The following is a 14141-nucleotide window of genomic DNA, read 5'->3' on the forward strand; positions in this document are numbered from 1 at the left end:
TATACAGGTAAAGAGTTAAGCTATCGAGTAGTAACATGTTTTATTTTCTTGCTAGCAACATAAAAAAGAAAAAAAAAGCAAACTCTCAAATTGTATCAACTTGCCCCGCTCTCCCCTTCGTATGCGATACCCACATTATGATATGCCCGACGGTATCACTCGAAACTCTTGCTGTGGAAGTTGTTGACTTCTAGCCATATTTAAAATCTTGCATTGTGCTTGTCTTCTTTTCTTTTGCCTTTTGCCTGTCCGGATTAAGCGAAGTCCGGCTTTTTCGGGGTCCGGATTAACGAGGTTTTACTGTAATTAAAAATGAACGAATGGAAGATTGGCATAAAAGAAAAGAAAGAACGAAACAATAAAGTTAGATAGGTAGAAAAAGGAAGAATGAATAAGTGAATGAATTGTAGGAAAGAATTGAAAAGATGGGACGAATAATAAAGAGGAATTAATGAAATAAAGGAATGAAGTCAATGCATTAAAGAAGGAAATGAATGTAGGTATTAAGATACGAAAGCAGAAGGAGAGAAGAAAAAGAAAAGAAGAAAGAAAATTAATGGGAAAACAATAACAAATAAAAATGAAGTAAAGAAAAGTAGGGGAAGGAAGTTAAAAATAAGAAAACATAGAAACAAATAACAAGCACAGAAAAAATGATTGAATTTCTAAATTCTTGTTTTCGCATTGTCGAGATGAAACAGAAGAATCTCTAAACTGAAAATATTTTTAATTGATCTAAAGTGAGATTTTATTTCTCTTGTTTTAATAAGCGGGTACCTCGTCTACTTTCCCTTACAAAGATTCTTCTTTAAACTGCATCTTCCTTTATCGGAGCTCCGGCAGGGAAGAATATCCCTTGTATAAAAAAGGATGTTCGTAATTTCTACTGAAATCCGAGACTTTCTATCGGAAAGGACCTTGGCGTATAAATACAAACGGTAGTGGCTCTAGATATCAGTTTGTGCTCTGATAACGTAATAACACACAAAATCAACAATGGCCTTTAAGGTAAGAATATTTTATTTCTATTGTTACCGAAAGATTTAACTTATTCTTAACTTAATTCATCAGTCTATATTTGATCTAGTTACGAATTCAGAATTCTAGGTTAAGTGTCTAGTTATTATTTTCCATTAATTTTATCATTATACAGGGTGTCCGCTTAGAGGTATACAATAAAACACACATATACGAGGCGTATTCGGAAAATAAGTGCCGAAAGGGTGTAAAAAATAATGTAAAATAGTTTCGTACCTTTTTTTATTTGCATTGCATTCTACAGACCTTAAACTACGTTTCTACGTAGTTTCCACTATTGTTCAAGCATTTGTCGCAGCGTGGCACAAGTTTTGTATCCCATCATCATAGAATGTTCCGGCCTGTGATGAAAGCCATCCATGCACTGCTGCTTCGACGTCGTCATCCTCGCCGAAACGCTGAACAGCAAGAAACTTCTTCTTCAGATAAATAAAGAGATGGTAGTCACTTGGTACCAAGTCAGGGCTGTGGGCGGATGATCAAAATTGTTCCCAGCCGAATGACGTGATCAAATCTTGAATTTGTTGGGCCGTATGCGGACGAGAATTGTCGTGAAGCAACACAAAATGTCTTCGTTAAGCATTCCGCGTCTTTTGTTTTGAATTGCACGACGCAACCGGATTAATGTGTCACAGTAGGCATCTTTGTTGATGGTCTGTCCTCTAGGCAAGAATTCAACCATTCTTGCATTGAGAAAACGAATCACAGACCGGACTTCACAGTCGGTGGGCCAATTGCTTTTCTTGAACATTTCAAACCTTCAGAAAACTACGAAGAAAAATCATGACCTGCTCCCACGCGTGCCTGTGGCTTACTAACGGATGAAGGACGTCAGCGAGAACTCATACGGTCGCGACTGCAGTGCTACAGCGGCGATATTTGCAAACGGTGCTTACTTTACGAATACGTCTCGTATTTTAGAATCTGTAAAGTTTATTAACATTCTTGTCCTGGTTATGTACAAAGTAACTCAGGAGGTATTTATGCATTTTGGTACACCTCAATGTTAGCACAATTTGTAGCTCGACACATATCCAAACGAATAGTCAAGCTCGTGCCAAGTGTTGACCAGCATTTGAGACAGCGCAACCATACGCTGTCTCAAATCAACAAAAACGTGAACTTTCCATTGTAAACAACATCTTTAATAAAACCCCATGCAAAAAGTCTAATCGTGTCAAATCTGGGAATCTCGGTGGCCAGGTACTTTCTGCGCATGCGTGACTCAACAGCACGATTGCTCGTCCAAGTGGACTACTGAAATCTTGCATCGATGGTCAATCGACTGAGCTGCACTACGAGACAATACAAAGAACAGTTTTCCCATTATAAGCAGTTATTTTTGTATACCTCTAGCTCGGACACCCTGTATAAATCACATAAATTGGTTTATATCTTGATTGTTCACCATGAATGGGTACCTGGGGGACAACCCTGGAGGGTAAAGGTGGCCGGAACGTGGTGCTGATCATATCACCTCCAAAATGGCCGAGATCGAGAATGTGCGGGTCCCAACCTCCACATTTCCTAAGTGTGCCTTCATGGCACAGTGATATACCGGGTGTCCCAAAAGTCGCTTGACCGAGAAATGAATCTTTGTATTTGAAAACAATACTTGTGTTATTAAATCAACAATAATTTAATAAATAAATGCAAATATTTATTACTCCGTCAAGCGACTTTTGGGACACCCGGTATATGCACGGTGAACTTTGCCATTTTTTCTAATTTACCTATCTTGACTATTACTTCTTCATACTTGAAATTACTATAATTTGATATATTAACAAATTCTTAAGAGTTTATGGAATTTTGATGTGAATGAATTCGTTATGATGCGATTTCATTTTAGTTTGCCTTCGAGTTTTACATTTCAGCTCAATTGTATGTAGATATAGGCTATATATGTATTTTATCATTAAGTTTATCGCGACAATGAGGGAACAATTACAAAAGAAATGCATTCTTACATTACCCAAGAATAGAACCTTTAACCCTGACATCGTAAGGCATATTGTTAAGCAATCCACTACACCAGTGGTCCCCAAACTGTGGTACGCATACCCCCAGCGATACATGAAAGACTTGAAAGGGGAACGCCATCATCTCGGAAGAGAAATGTCGAGAATACCCACACGACAACATTTCTTGCTGCGGGTGTATAGAGCAGACTTAATTGTTTCGGACTTCAAAGCTTTAACGCTCAACTGGAAAATAAGGCTGATTTTGTCACTGACACTCTTACCTTTATTCATATGTTTTGAAATAAAATACTCATTCGAAATCTCTACCTATTTCATTCTTCAACTCAGAAACCCACAAACATTTGTTAAAGTGTAATAACGTCACGAGTATGACTAGGTGTATTGTTGGTGACGTTTATAAACATTACGGAATAAAGTTTTCGGTCCCTTTCTCCACTACATACTTATGTGAGAGTGGTTTTTAATCCATGGTGTACCTAAACACAAGTACCGAAATACAGGGTTACCACAAAGACATAGACACTTTCAATGTCTTATAAAACAAAAACTATTCGTAATATCGACATGAACGCTGGTAGGTTGAGGAACTGTGGAAGTTTCGATAGGACACATTGTTGGTGTTTGTTGTTGTCGCTGATTTTTGTTCTGGCGCAACAATTGCTAAGATGGCTGCAAACGCTGTTGAAAAATCATATTGTGTTCTCTAACTAGACAAAACAAACTCCGTTACTGCCGTAAAACCACATTTTCGAACACGTTTCGGAAAACCAGACTAAATCTGGAGCCGAATCTCCAATTGAAAGTTTCAAGTGCACAAAGAGACATCCAGAAACTGTGTCAGGCTATGCAGGCACATCCTTCTCATTAGAAACTCTGCGGATTTTCTTTAAAAACTCCAAAACTGTGCTTGACAACTTTTTTACAAACTTATCTTTGTTCTGCACTACTGTTTCAATAACTCTGGAAGAAATACATGAACATTAACGTTTTTCATTTACATCTTAGCATACATGTGTTTCACATTTTTATTGCTGTAACTAATCAAAAAGATTGTAAACATTCGATCAACCAATAAAATAATAAACGTAGGATTGTAATATGTATTTGTTTACCATCTATCCTCATACAGCCCGAATGCAATTTTTCTCTCTTGCACATACACGCCTCCAACATATCAAAAACGCCCCCCCCCCAATCAGGCAGCCCCCTCTCTCCCAAAGCCCAGAAAAACACTATTCGGAAGAAAGAAAACTATGGAGGAGGTACAATAGACGTTTAGTTACGCCTAATGGGTAAAATGAGAAAAAAATTGTGAACCGCTGCACTACACGAAAGCTGGCCATCTTGATTACTGATAGTGTGTCAACAAGAGTGTACTAAATCTGGTAACATAAAATTAGTTGACAACAATACGCGATGTGCAAATCATCTGCAAAATAATATATTTATTAATATTTTATAGCTATCAGTTATTTTCATGTTTTCACAATCTGGCAATCAGTCATATTCATACTTTCTGGCCATCAGTTACTTTCACAATTCTGCTATCATTAGTTTTATACTTTCACAATCTGGCTCTCGCATATTTTCATATTTTCACAAAGTGGTTATGAGTTATTTTCAAACTTTTCAAGACTGTCTATCAGTTACTTTCAGGCAGTGGCAGCGATTGGATTCCAAAACTGGGGGGGGGGGGACAATTTACTTTTCCTTGATACATAAGTTTTAGAATAGTTCTGGAGAGAAAGTTCAAAACGTGTTGGGGGTAAATTGCCCCCCTCGTGCCTCTAATCGCCGCCACTGCTTTCAGGCTTTCGCGACCTTGAAAATAACTTCTACAATTCAGTTTGGAATACATTCGATCAGTGGCGTACGCAAGGGGGGTTACCGGGTTTAAACCCCCCCTTGAGCTTTTGAAATATTATGGAAAATGTTGTAGAAAAAAATTAAAAATGTCTAATTTATCACAGTCAAAGATCTGCGACAGTAATAATAATAATAATTTGAATTATTATTCCCATGCAGCATGAAGAAAACCACAACATTCCAAACACAATCTAAGCGGACCCAAAGTTCAATTTTGCATTTTTTTTGCAAAGTCGCGCAGTGAACTCTCTCGCGAGAATTATAAAAATTCCTTGCATCGTCGCAGTGTGCCGACCTTATTGCAAACGTTCTTCCCGGTACTGATTTCACATCCCGTTGTGAACCCTCAAGTTATGCTGAGTCTACATCCACATCATTAAATAATGTTGAATAAGTATTTTGTGAATCACCTAGAAGTGATAAATGTGTTGGAATGTCTATAAACTTACTTTTCAACGAAAACATAGACTCAGTGGAATTTAGCAACACGTATTCTTGCGCTTCATCATCATCCTGGGGGAGTTCCATAAATGTAAATTTCCCCGTGCATATAGCACCGTGCCATGAAGGCACACCTAGTGGTGTGGTGGGCCCCAAAGATTCTCGATCTCGAACTATTTTGCAGGTGATGTGATCAGTAGCATGCTCCGGCAGCCTTCATCCCCCAGGGTTGCTCTCAGGTACCCATTGCTATGAAGCTGGGTGCGGAGACAAGGCTGGATAAATTCCAACTAATTCCGGGAATCGAACCCGGATATCCAACGAAGTTGTCTGACTAGACCAGCGCGGCTCCTTGAATGAGTTTCATATTTCGATTATTTCAATAAATCCAATATATTTGCTTCTTTTTATGGACAAATAACCGTTGACTAGACAATTATTTTGTAACAAAGAAACAAAAGAAATGTAATTTTCTTCTATTTCTTTCATAAATAGCAGCTGCATTAGTAGTAATTAAACTAATTAATTAATTAATTATAAGAATTATTAATTAATTATTATTAATTAATTATTTATTAATTATTAATTAATATTAATTAATTAATTAAAGTATAATTAAACAATGGTAATGTGGAGTTGTAGAATGTTTTCGAAATAACACCCCCCTTGATGAAATCCTGCGTACGCTACTGCATTCGGCGATGTGGTTTTCCCGAAAGGGTCCTTTCCAATAGCGTATCAGTTAAGGCTGTCGTCTTCCATGCAAGGTATCCAGGTTCGATTCCCGACTTCAAACAGCAGATCCTGCTCCATCTGAGCTCCAATTAAACATCGGCAAACAAACGAAACTTATTCTTTACCATTACCCATTCTGTACCAAACATAAACATTCTATCGCGCTACGACGCCAGGGGTTCGAATCCTGGCCTGGGCATGGATGTGTGTGAGTGTCCATTCATCAATTTCATCATATAATCACTCATCCTAATCTTCGCAAATTAGCCAAAAGTGGTACAAGAAGCGAAGTAAAATAAAACAAATCAATCAATCAATAAACATTCTACTTGCAGGTGTTGGTCGTCTTCGCCCTGGTCGCCATCCTCGTCGTAGCCTCGGCAGAGAAGAAGGAGAAGAAAGACACAAACGAGAAGAAGCAAGACAACCTGAAGGCTTCCAGTACCATTGGCCTTGGCTATAGGCTGGGATATGGCATTGGCGGTTATGGACTCGGCTTTGGTGGATATGGGTTTATCGGTAAAGAATTAATATTGCATGCTTCCACTGTTCGATATCTTTAACCATATCTTCTGTAATTTCGTGGAGGGTTGAGCATTTATAAAACCCAACGTGCAAATCGCAACTGGGGCCGTGGATAATATCGACAGATAATAGTATCCCGCCCATCGCATACGTAACTGTGAAACAAGAGAGGTCTCACAATTTTTACTTCGTGTATGGCCAGAGGCGGACCCAGGGTCGAGATGTAGGGCGGCACGTTTCCATAGAGCGTATATTGAAGAGATATTTCAATTGTTTAACTATTATCCATTACCACAGATAATAACAAAGTTGAGGTCACCGTCTGAATCAAACCACAAGTAATAACACCAGGAGCATCGCCATTGGTTGGGCGAGGGAGGGCTCTAGCCCACCTTAAAATAGTCTCAGCCCACCCAAATAGAATGAATACATGATAGTATATATTATTTAGATAACGCAAATTAACAAGCTAGTAAATAATTATAGTAGAAAGCACACAAAGCGACCTTAACAATTGACTAACGTGACTCAGTTTCACCTCAAAAGTCAAGGGCGTTTCTAGATTCCGCAAAAATTATCGAATTAATCTTTCAACACATGTAAAAACAATGAGTGAACTTACAAAAATAGGAAAAATTCATTGGATAAATTTGTTTAAAATGGTTATTCCAGAATTATTTTTAGTATTCCGGTAACTGTGACTAAAAGAGTTTTGGTAAATTAAATCATCTTTTTAATGTTGTCAGTTGAATATACAAGTTGTAATTCTTCCATTATTACGTTTGAAAGATTCGTTTCTCTTGTAGAATCATAGAGAAGCTCTTCTTTAACCCATGAAAGCTTATTTCGCTTTATTTTTATAACATTCGTGTATTTGTTTTACAAAATACAGGAAATTTATATGCCGAATATTTAACACTAATTAAAATTGCACACCAGTGAAACAGAAAGTAAAATTCATGTGGGTATTAATGTGTCTGACAAATTTACAATTCATGATGTGTTAAAACAAGGAGATGCATTATCTCCATTGCTCTTTAATTTTGCCTTAGAATGTGCTGTTAGGAAGGTAAAAGAAACTAAAGAAGGACTAAAATTAAATGCTATGACTCAGTTGTTAGCATATGCAGATGATGTAGATTTATTAGGGGACGATATAAATACAATTAAGAATAATGCTAAAATATTTTTCAAAACTGCTAAAGAGATAGGTTTGGAAGTTAACAAAGAGAAAACTAAATATATGCTTACAGGCCGAAACCAAGTGTTAGGTAATAATCAAAATCTAATTATTGATAACAACTCGTTTGAACCAGTTTCCAAATTCAAATACTTAGGAGTAATATTAACAAGTGAAAATTATATTGAAGAGGAAATAGAAAGTAGGCTTAATTCAGAAAACGCATGTTACTTCTTTCTTCATAATCTTTTGTCTTCTCGTTTAATATCTAAGAAACTAAAAGTTAAAATATACAAAACCGTAATTTTGCCTGTAGTATTATATGGGTATGAAACTTGGTCCCTTACATTGAAAGAGGAACATAAATTGAGAGTTTTTGAAAATAAGATCCTTAGGAAAATCTTTGGACCTAAAAGGGATGAGGAGACAGGTGAGTGGAGAAGGTTACATAATTTAGAACTACATAATTTGTATTCATGTCCAGATATTATTAGAATAATTAAATCAAGAAGACTTAGGTGGGCAGGCCATGTGGCACGAATGGGAGAGGAAAGAGAAGTTTACAGGATTCTTGTTGGGAAACCTGATGGTAAGAGACCTGTAGGAAGGCCAAGACGAAGATGGAGGGACAACGTTCAGATAGACTTAAAGGAAATCGGTAGGGATGAAAAAGAGTATATAGATCTTGCTCAAGATAGGGACTAATGGAAGGCCTGCTTTGCTGCAGCCATTAACCTTCAGGTTTAAGAAGGCTAGAGAGTTAGTTAATTAAAATTGCATACATAATAATTGTAAAAATTGCATTATAAGTATGAATTTGAGACATGAACAACAATACTCCAGTATAGCATAACGTTCCTGAAATGTCGCTCAACCTTCCTAGGGCCTGGCTATGAACACCGAACCAATTCCCATCTAAAGGTATTTTATCCACCCTTGAGCCCTACCCAAGAAAGATTTCTTGCGACGCCACTGATTAACACTACAAATCAATCGTATGCTTCACAAAAAGCTGTTCAAGTTAATCTTTCAGGACCTTAAAAAGAGCCCATGAGCTGATATTCGCCCATGCGGGACCTAAACCAAATCTAAGAGATAGATCTTATAAAATGGGCTATAACCAGTGATGTGCGTCTACGCATAAACAACGATAGTCTACATTCTACACGTAGACTATTTTATACACGTAGATTACGTATTCTATGTAAACAGCATGGCGAAAGGTGATTACTTATCAAAGGGCGCCGTGGAATTAAAATAAAATTATACTGCGTATCAGTTGCTGATGTGGAGGAGAACTTTTCATACTCTTTCCTCCAAATTCGAACAATATCTCACGTACGAAGAAACCTAATATAGGAAATATTCTAGTGTTTTATGGGGAAAAGACCACTCTTGTCTCACGACTGCCATCTGTTGTTGTTTCCTGCATAGGCCTACTATTTATCTTCTTCCATAGTCGATAAAGAGAAGATACATTTTGTTGCAAATATGATTCTTTTCATTTAGTTAGGAACCAATGTAGTTGCAAATGTAACTTTCCTTTCATGAAACCCTTGAAAATGTACTTTAGATTGTCTACGTAGTTTATGTAAACTACAACCCAATGTAATGTACGCGTAGACTACGTGTGGACAACGCATGTAGACGTAAACTTATAGTCTACGGCACATCACTGGCTATAACTCATCACTCATGACTAGACTCCGGATTTTTATGTAATATCAAAGTACAAAATATGTACATAAATATGTAACAATAATTAATAAAATATGTACCTAAATATGTATTATTAAATAGATATGTAACTAAATATGTAGTATCAAAGAATATGTAATATTAATAATAATCGAGTATCCATGCAATTTCAAAAACTCTGCTAGATATTTATTTCATTTCAACACACATAATGTTAAGGACATAAGTTGTTCAAATGAAAATTTGTATCAAATTTATATACTCAAAAAAGCCTCAACGTCTACATATTTAAGAAAGCAATCTTGTCAACTATTAATTATTTTTCACATCGCAAATTATTGTAGAAAATGTAAATATGTAAGACTGCTTTTTGTAACTTTCGAAACAAATTGTAAATAAAACGTCTACAGAAGGAACAATCGAATGAAAATACATTGCTATTTCTGCAGTCTTTGTAGCAGGGAACATATTGTGTATCTCGCTAGGTACATGAAAGCAGTTTTCTTGTCCACCGGTGCCAAGTTTCTAGGTGCTTTGCCTAAACCTAAAAGCGAAATCAAAATATGTTATTTCGATAAATAACAGTTCCCATATTTTCTTTTCCTTCAGCATCTCTTTCGCCTTGACACTATGTATCTTATTGATTAGAAAATATGACATCACATGGGTTATAAGTAAATTTTCTTCATCATATTTCAGAGATTTTAAATAGGATTGGAAAAAATACCGAAATATGTTGCTTTATGTAAAGTAAATCAGCAAATATGTAAAATATGTAATATCCTGGCAAATATGTGAAAATGTGTAACATAAAACATATGCAAAAACATGTCAGTTATATAATTCATTGACATTTTCCTGTTCAAGGTATGTATCTAGAAAGAAATAGAATATGTAATTACATACAAATCCGGGATCTATAAGATTTGTGTTTTGTATTGCATCCAGTGTCGGCGATTAGGGGAGCGAGGGGGGCACTTGACCCTCACTTTTCACCACTTTTGCCCCCGCATCTATCAACACTGCCGCTCTTACACACACACATATATTGCCATAATTTTTCCAACAAGAAGTATCATCCTCTTTTCCACAACCTTTGCATGTTTTTAGGAATGTACCATTGCTACACCTTTTCATCCAAGTTGGTCTATTGTGAAACTTTACATGTAGAAATCTACGAAATAGAAAAACAAAATACAATTAAGGTATTAATTTGACTGTCCCTCGTATCATACACAAACACTAGCAAGATGTTAAAGACGTAAAAATGCGTAGCATATAGCTTTCAACATATAATTTTCATATTATAGGTTCCCCAGCATATGGACTTGGATACAGAATCGGCTATGGTCTTGGCTTAGGTTTCTATGGCTAGGAAGTGAAGATGTAATTACAACTCGTTGTAACAACGTAGAAGGTAACACATTACGTATTGTAGCCTAAAAAAGTTCGGTTTGTACAAAATGAGAGTAGAATAAAACAATATATTAATGTGGCTGGTTTCATTATATTATGTAAATGCCAATACGTTAAGCTTTTAAGAATATACGAGGGATGACCAGAAAGTAATGAAACTTGTACTTTGATGTGTCAACATTTTGAATTTGGCCATGTACCTCAAGCACGCGAGCTTAAAGTCGCGAATGTTATGAATATGCAGTGAAGTACCCAAGCAATGCTAATAATGTATATCTTCCACAAATGACCCATACTTTCCAAATAAATCATGAACGATGCTCAGGATACAGTTCATAGTAAGCTACCCACAACTAAACTAGAGATCATAACTCAGTTTTCTGTCGTATCCTGTTCCCATTACAAGCACACAACTGGCAAATAGGCCATACATAACAAACGAGATATTGAGTACGAATTTCTTACTGTTGACTTCTTTCAAACATATAGGATTATTTTACAGTGGTGTCTTAACATGGTTGCGTATGTGTTGAATCTGACACTTTAAGAACATAGGCAATTACATTGCTGGCAAACTACGAACATTCATGGTTGGGTCACAGAAATCAATTTTCAAAAGATGTAGATGTACTTTTCACAAGAGTAGCACAGTACAAACATATTTTGAAAATTTGAATCACTTTAATGTTCGCGGAAGTGCATAAAGAATGAAGGTATACGGGCGTGTTTGTGTAAATATACAATAGAATGCTTTTGATAATTGGAATTAAATAGTTTAATTTTTTACACTAAGAATTAAAGGAGGAAAATAATGTATATTAATTATTAATTAATATGTGCCACTAAATTTGTATCTCCCCTTAAAACTTCACAACTAACTACTTCACATTTTTTTCTTTTCTTACATGTATCGTTGTAACTCAGATTGCGAGAGCAGGTCGGCTAGTTCATTGAGCTTGTGTTTGTGCTGACCACGCAGCAATCGGACGGTGTTCATATCCGGTAAAGCCTGCTTGGCCAGCACAATTCTCTCGTCGGACGCGGGGCAAAAGTACACTCGGTGTTCCGGAGTGTCTACCTCATTCTTGCAAGTCGGACACCTGTCGGTTATCCTTTCCTCAAATCTCTTCAGATGCGATCCATACGAGCCGTGTCCGGTGAGAAAGTGCACTAGACCTCTTGATGGTAGAAAATTATTTTGTGTTACGTATTCTTGCGTATTTGGGATACACTGAGCAGTCTCCTTCCCCTATCTGACGTTTCCCACTCCCTCTGCCATTCCTGATTAACCTGATTCTTTAGTCCCGGGAAGCTGGGATAAAAGTTTCCCATTATTTCCATTATCTGCCTGTCATGCCCCTTTTTGAATTGAAACGATAACGCTCTTATTTTGACTAGGTAGTTTACTGGTAAGACGCCCATTATGACGAATAACGCTTGAGTCGGTGTGGTTTTAAAGGCGATGGATTGTCTTCCTCTGCAAAGATCTTAGCGCTAGCGTGTATATTTTTCATAAGAGATTTGGCCCATGCGGATGAGTTATAAACAGACAACAGATACGATCTGATTACAAGGGGGGGGATTTATAATTCTTGGAGCCTAATGTGGCCAATTTATTCATTATTGCCTCCCCTTTTGTGGTAATGTTTTCTGTAAAAAAAATTCCCTTCCTCTATTTTAAACATTAGATATTTGGTGACCATTAAGATTTATCTGGGGATTCCGGCTTTTCCTGAGCTTTCCCTTTATTATAATGTAGTTCGTTTTTCCTTTTGATATTTTGAGTTTAGCTGTTTCACACTATGTTGCTAGTTTGTTTATTGCAATGGTTGTTTTCTTCTCGAACCGTAATGTACACTATGTAGTCAAAATTCACCGGACACCCAAGTGAACGTACCGTGTCATGGTCTAGCGCTGTTTTTCTGGTTTGGGCTTGGGCAATTAGTTTTGGCCAATGGAAACACGAACTGTGGTGTATTTGGGGATATTTTAGACAATAGCATGCTGCTCACACTGCGGCAACAGTTTGCAATGGTCCATTTTCTCTATCAGCACGACAATGCCCCTGCCCATAAAACAGAGTCCATTGCGTCGTGGTTTGAGGATAATCAGGTGGATGTGCTTAGCTGGCGCACTGAAAGCCCCGACTGGAGCCCCATAGAACATATTTTGGATGAACTAGAGCGCGATTGCGTGCCAGACCGAAAACCACCCATGAACATTCACGAGGCTACAGGACGAATGGGAAATAGTTCCACCAGCAATATGCCAGAACTTAGTAGAAAGCCTTCCCCGAATAGTAGGGTGGAATTGGGATCGAACCCGGAAGAAATTACTACAGAAATTATCTTTGGGGGGGGGGGGGGCGGCGGGTGTTCATCTTCTTCAGGGTAACTAATAGCCAGAATGCTAAAACCGTACGCCTTGGGGAAAATTAGATATCTAAGGAACAATATGAAGGACTAAATAGGCTTTGTCATGAATATAAAATACTTTTTACCACAAAACCTTATCAGAATTTATTACGTATCCATATATTGAATCAGAAGCTGAAATGTGTACATTTGAATGTTTGAAGGTATAATAGAGCGTAAAATTCGAATTGTAGAAGTATAGGGTGGCGCATAAGTCATCTTACACATTTCACATGAAAGTAATGGCGGAATAAGTAAACAATGATCGAATGAGTTCGGTGACAGTGATATTTCGTGATCCCTGATGCCACGCGATTTGGCCTCGTGGGGAATGGATAAGTACATGGTGTACTCCTGGCAACCGATAGACGTAGCGTGATTGTGACTTATTGGGTGAGCTGAATATAGTGGAAACTTTTGTGCTGGTACGTTGTAACACGAATGCTTTGAAATGTTTGAAGTCTATAAGCAAATATAAATGTCTACGAGCATAGGCGTAACTTGGCGGGGCGGGGGTTATCATTATCAGGTTAATAAAGATTTACAAGTTAATGGTAATGTTGTTAACCTTCTGGAGCCTGACGTAATGAGTATTTTTTCTATGTAAAAGTTAGTTATCAAAATAGTCGTGGAAGATATTTTTATGGATTTGAAAACTTTTTGATTCTGCCCTCCAAGTTCTCTTCTCCCCCCACCCTCCAAAGTTAGGCCCAAGCTACGCCTATGTCTATGAGAGTTACAGAGAAAGCATGAGAATATCGTAAAATTAAGCATGTGAATCGTAATCCAAGGGTGCTCCTGTATAACTATAGGAATTTGCACAGTCCGTGGCCGCGGCAATAT

The 14141-nt window shown here is 37.3% G+C and overlaps 1 long non-coding RNA gene across 1 annotated transcript; it reads left to right on the forward strand.

The window, feature by feature from the left end:
• The first annotated feature begins 922 nt into the window (after positions 1-922).
• LOC146001946 (uncharacterized) lies at positions 923-10959 on the forward strand. Its single transcript, XR_014443635.1, has 3 exons — positions 923-1008; positions 6401-6584; positions 10779-10959. It is a non-coding gene; the product is annotated as an uncharacterized LOC146001946 (long non-coding RNA).
• Positions 10960-14141: the final 3182 nt, after the last annotated feature.

This window comes from Lepisma saccharinum, chromosome 18, assembly GCF_977018435.1.
Source record: "Lepisma saccharinum chromosome 18, izLepSacc3.1, whole genome shotgun sequence".
NCBI lineage: Eukaryota > Metazoa > Arthropoda > Insecta > Zygentoma > Lepismatidae > Lepisma > Lepisma saccharinum.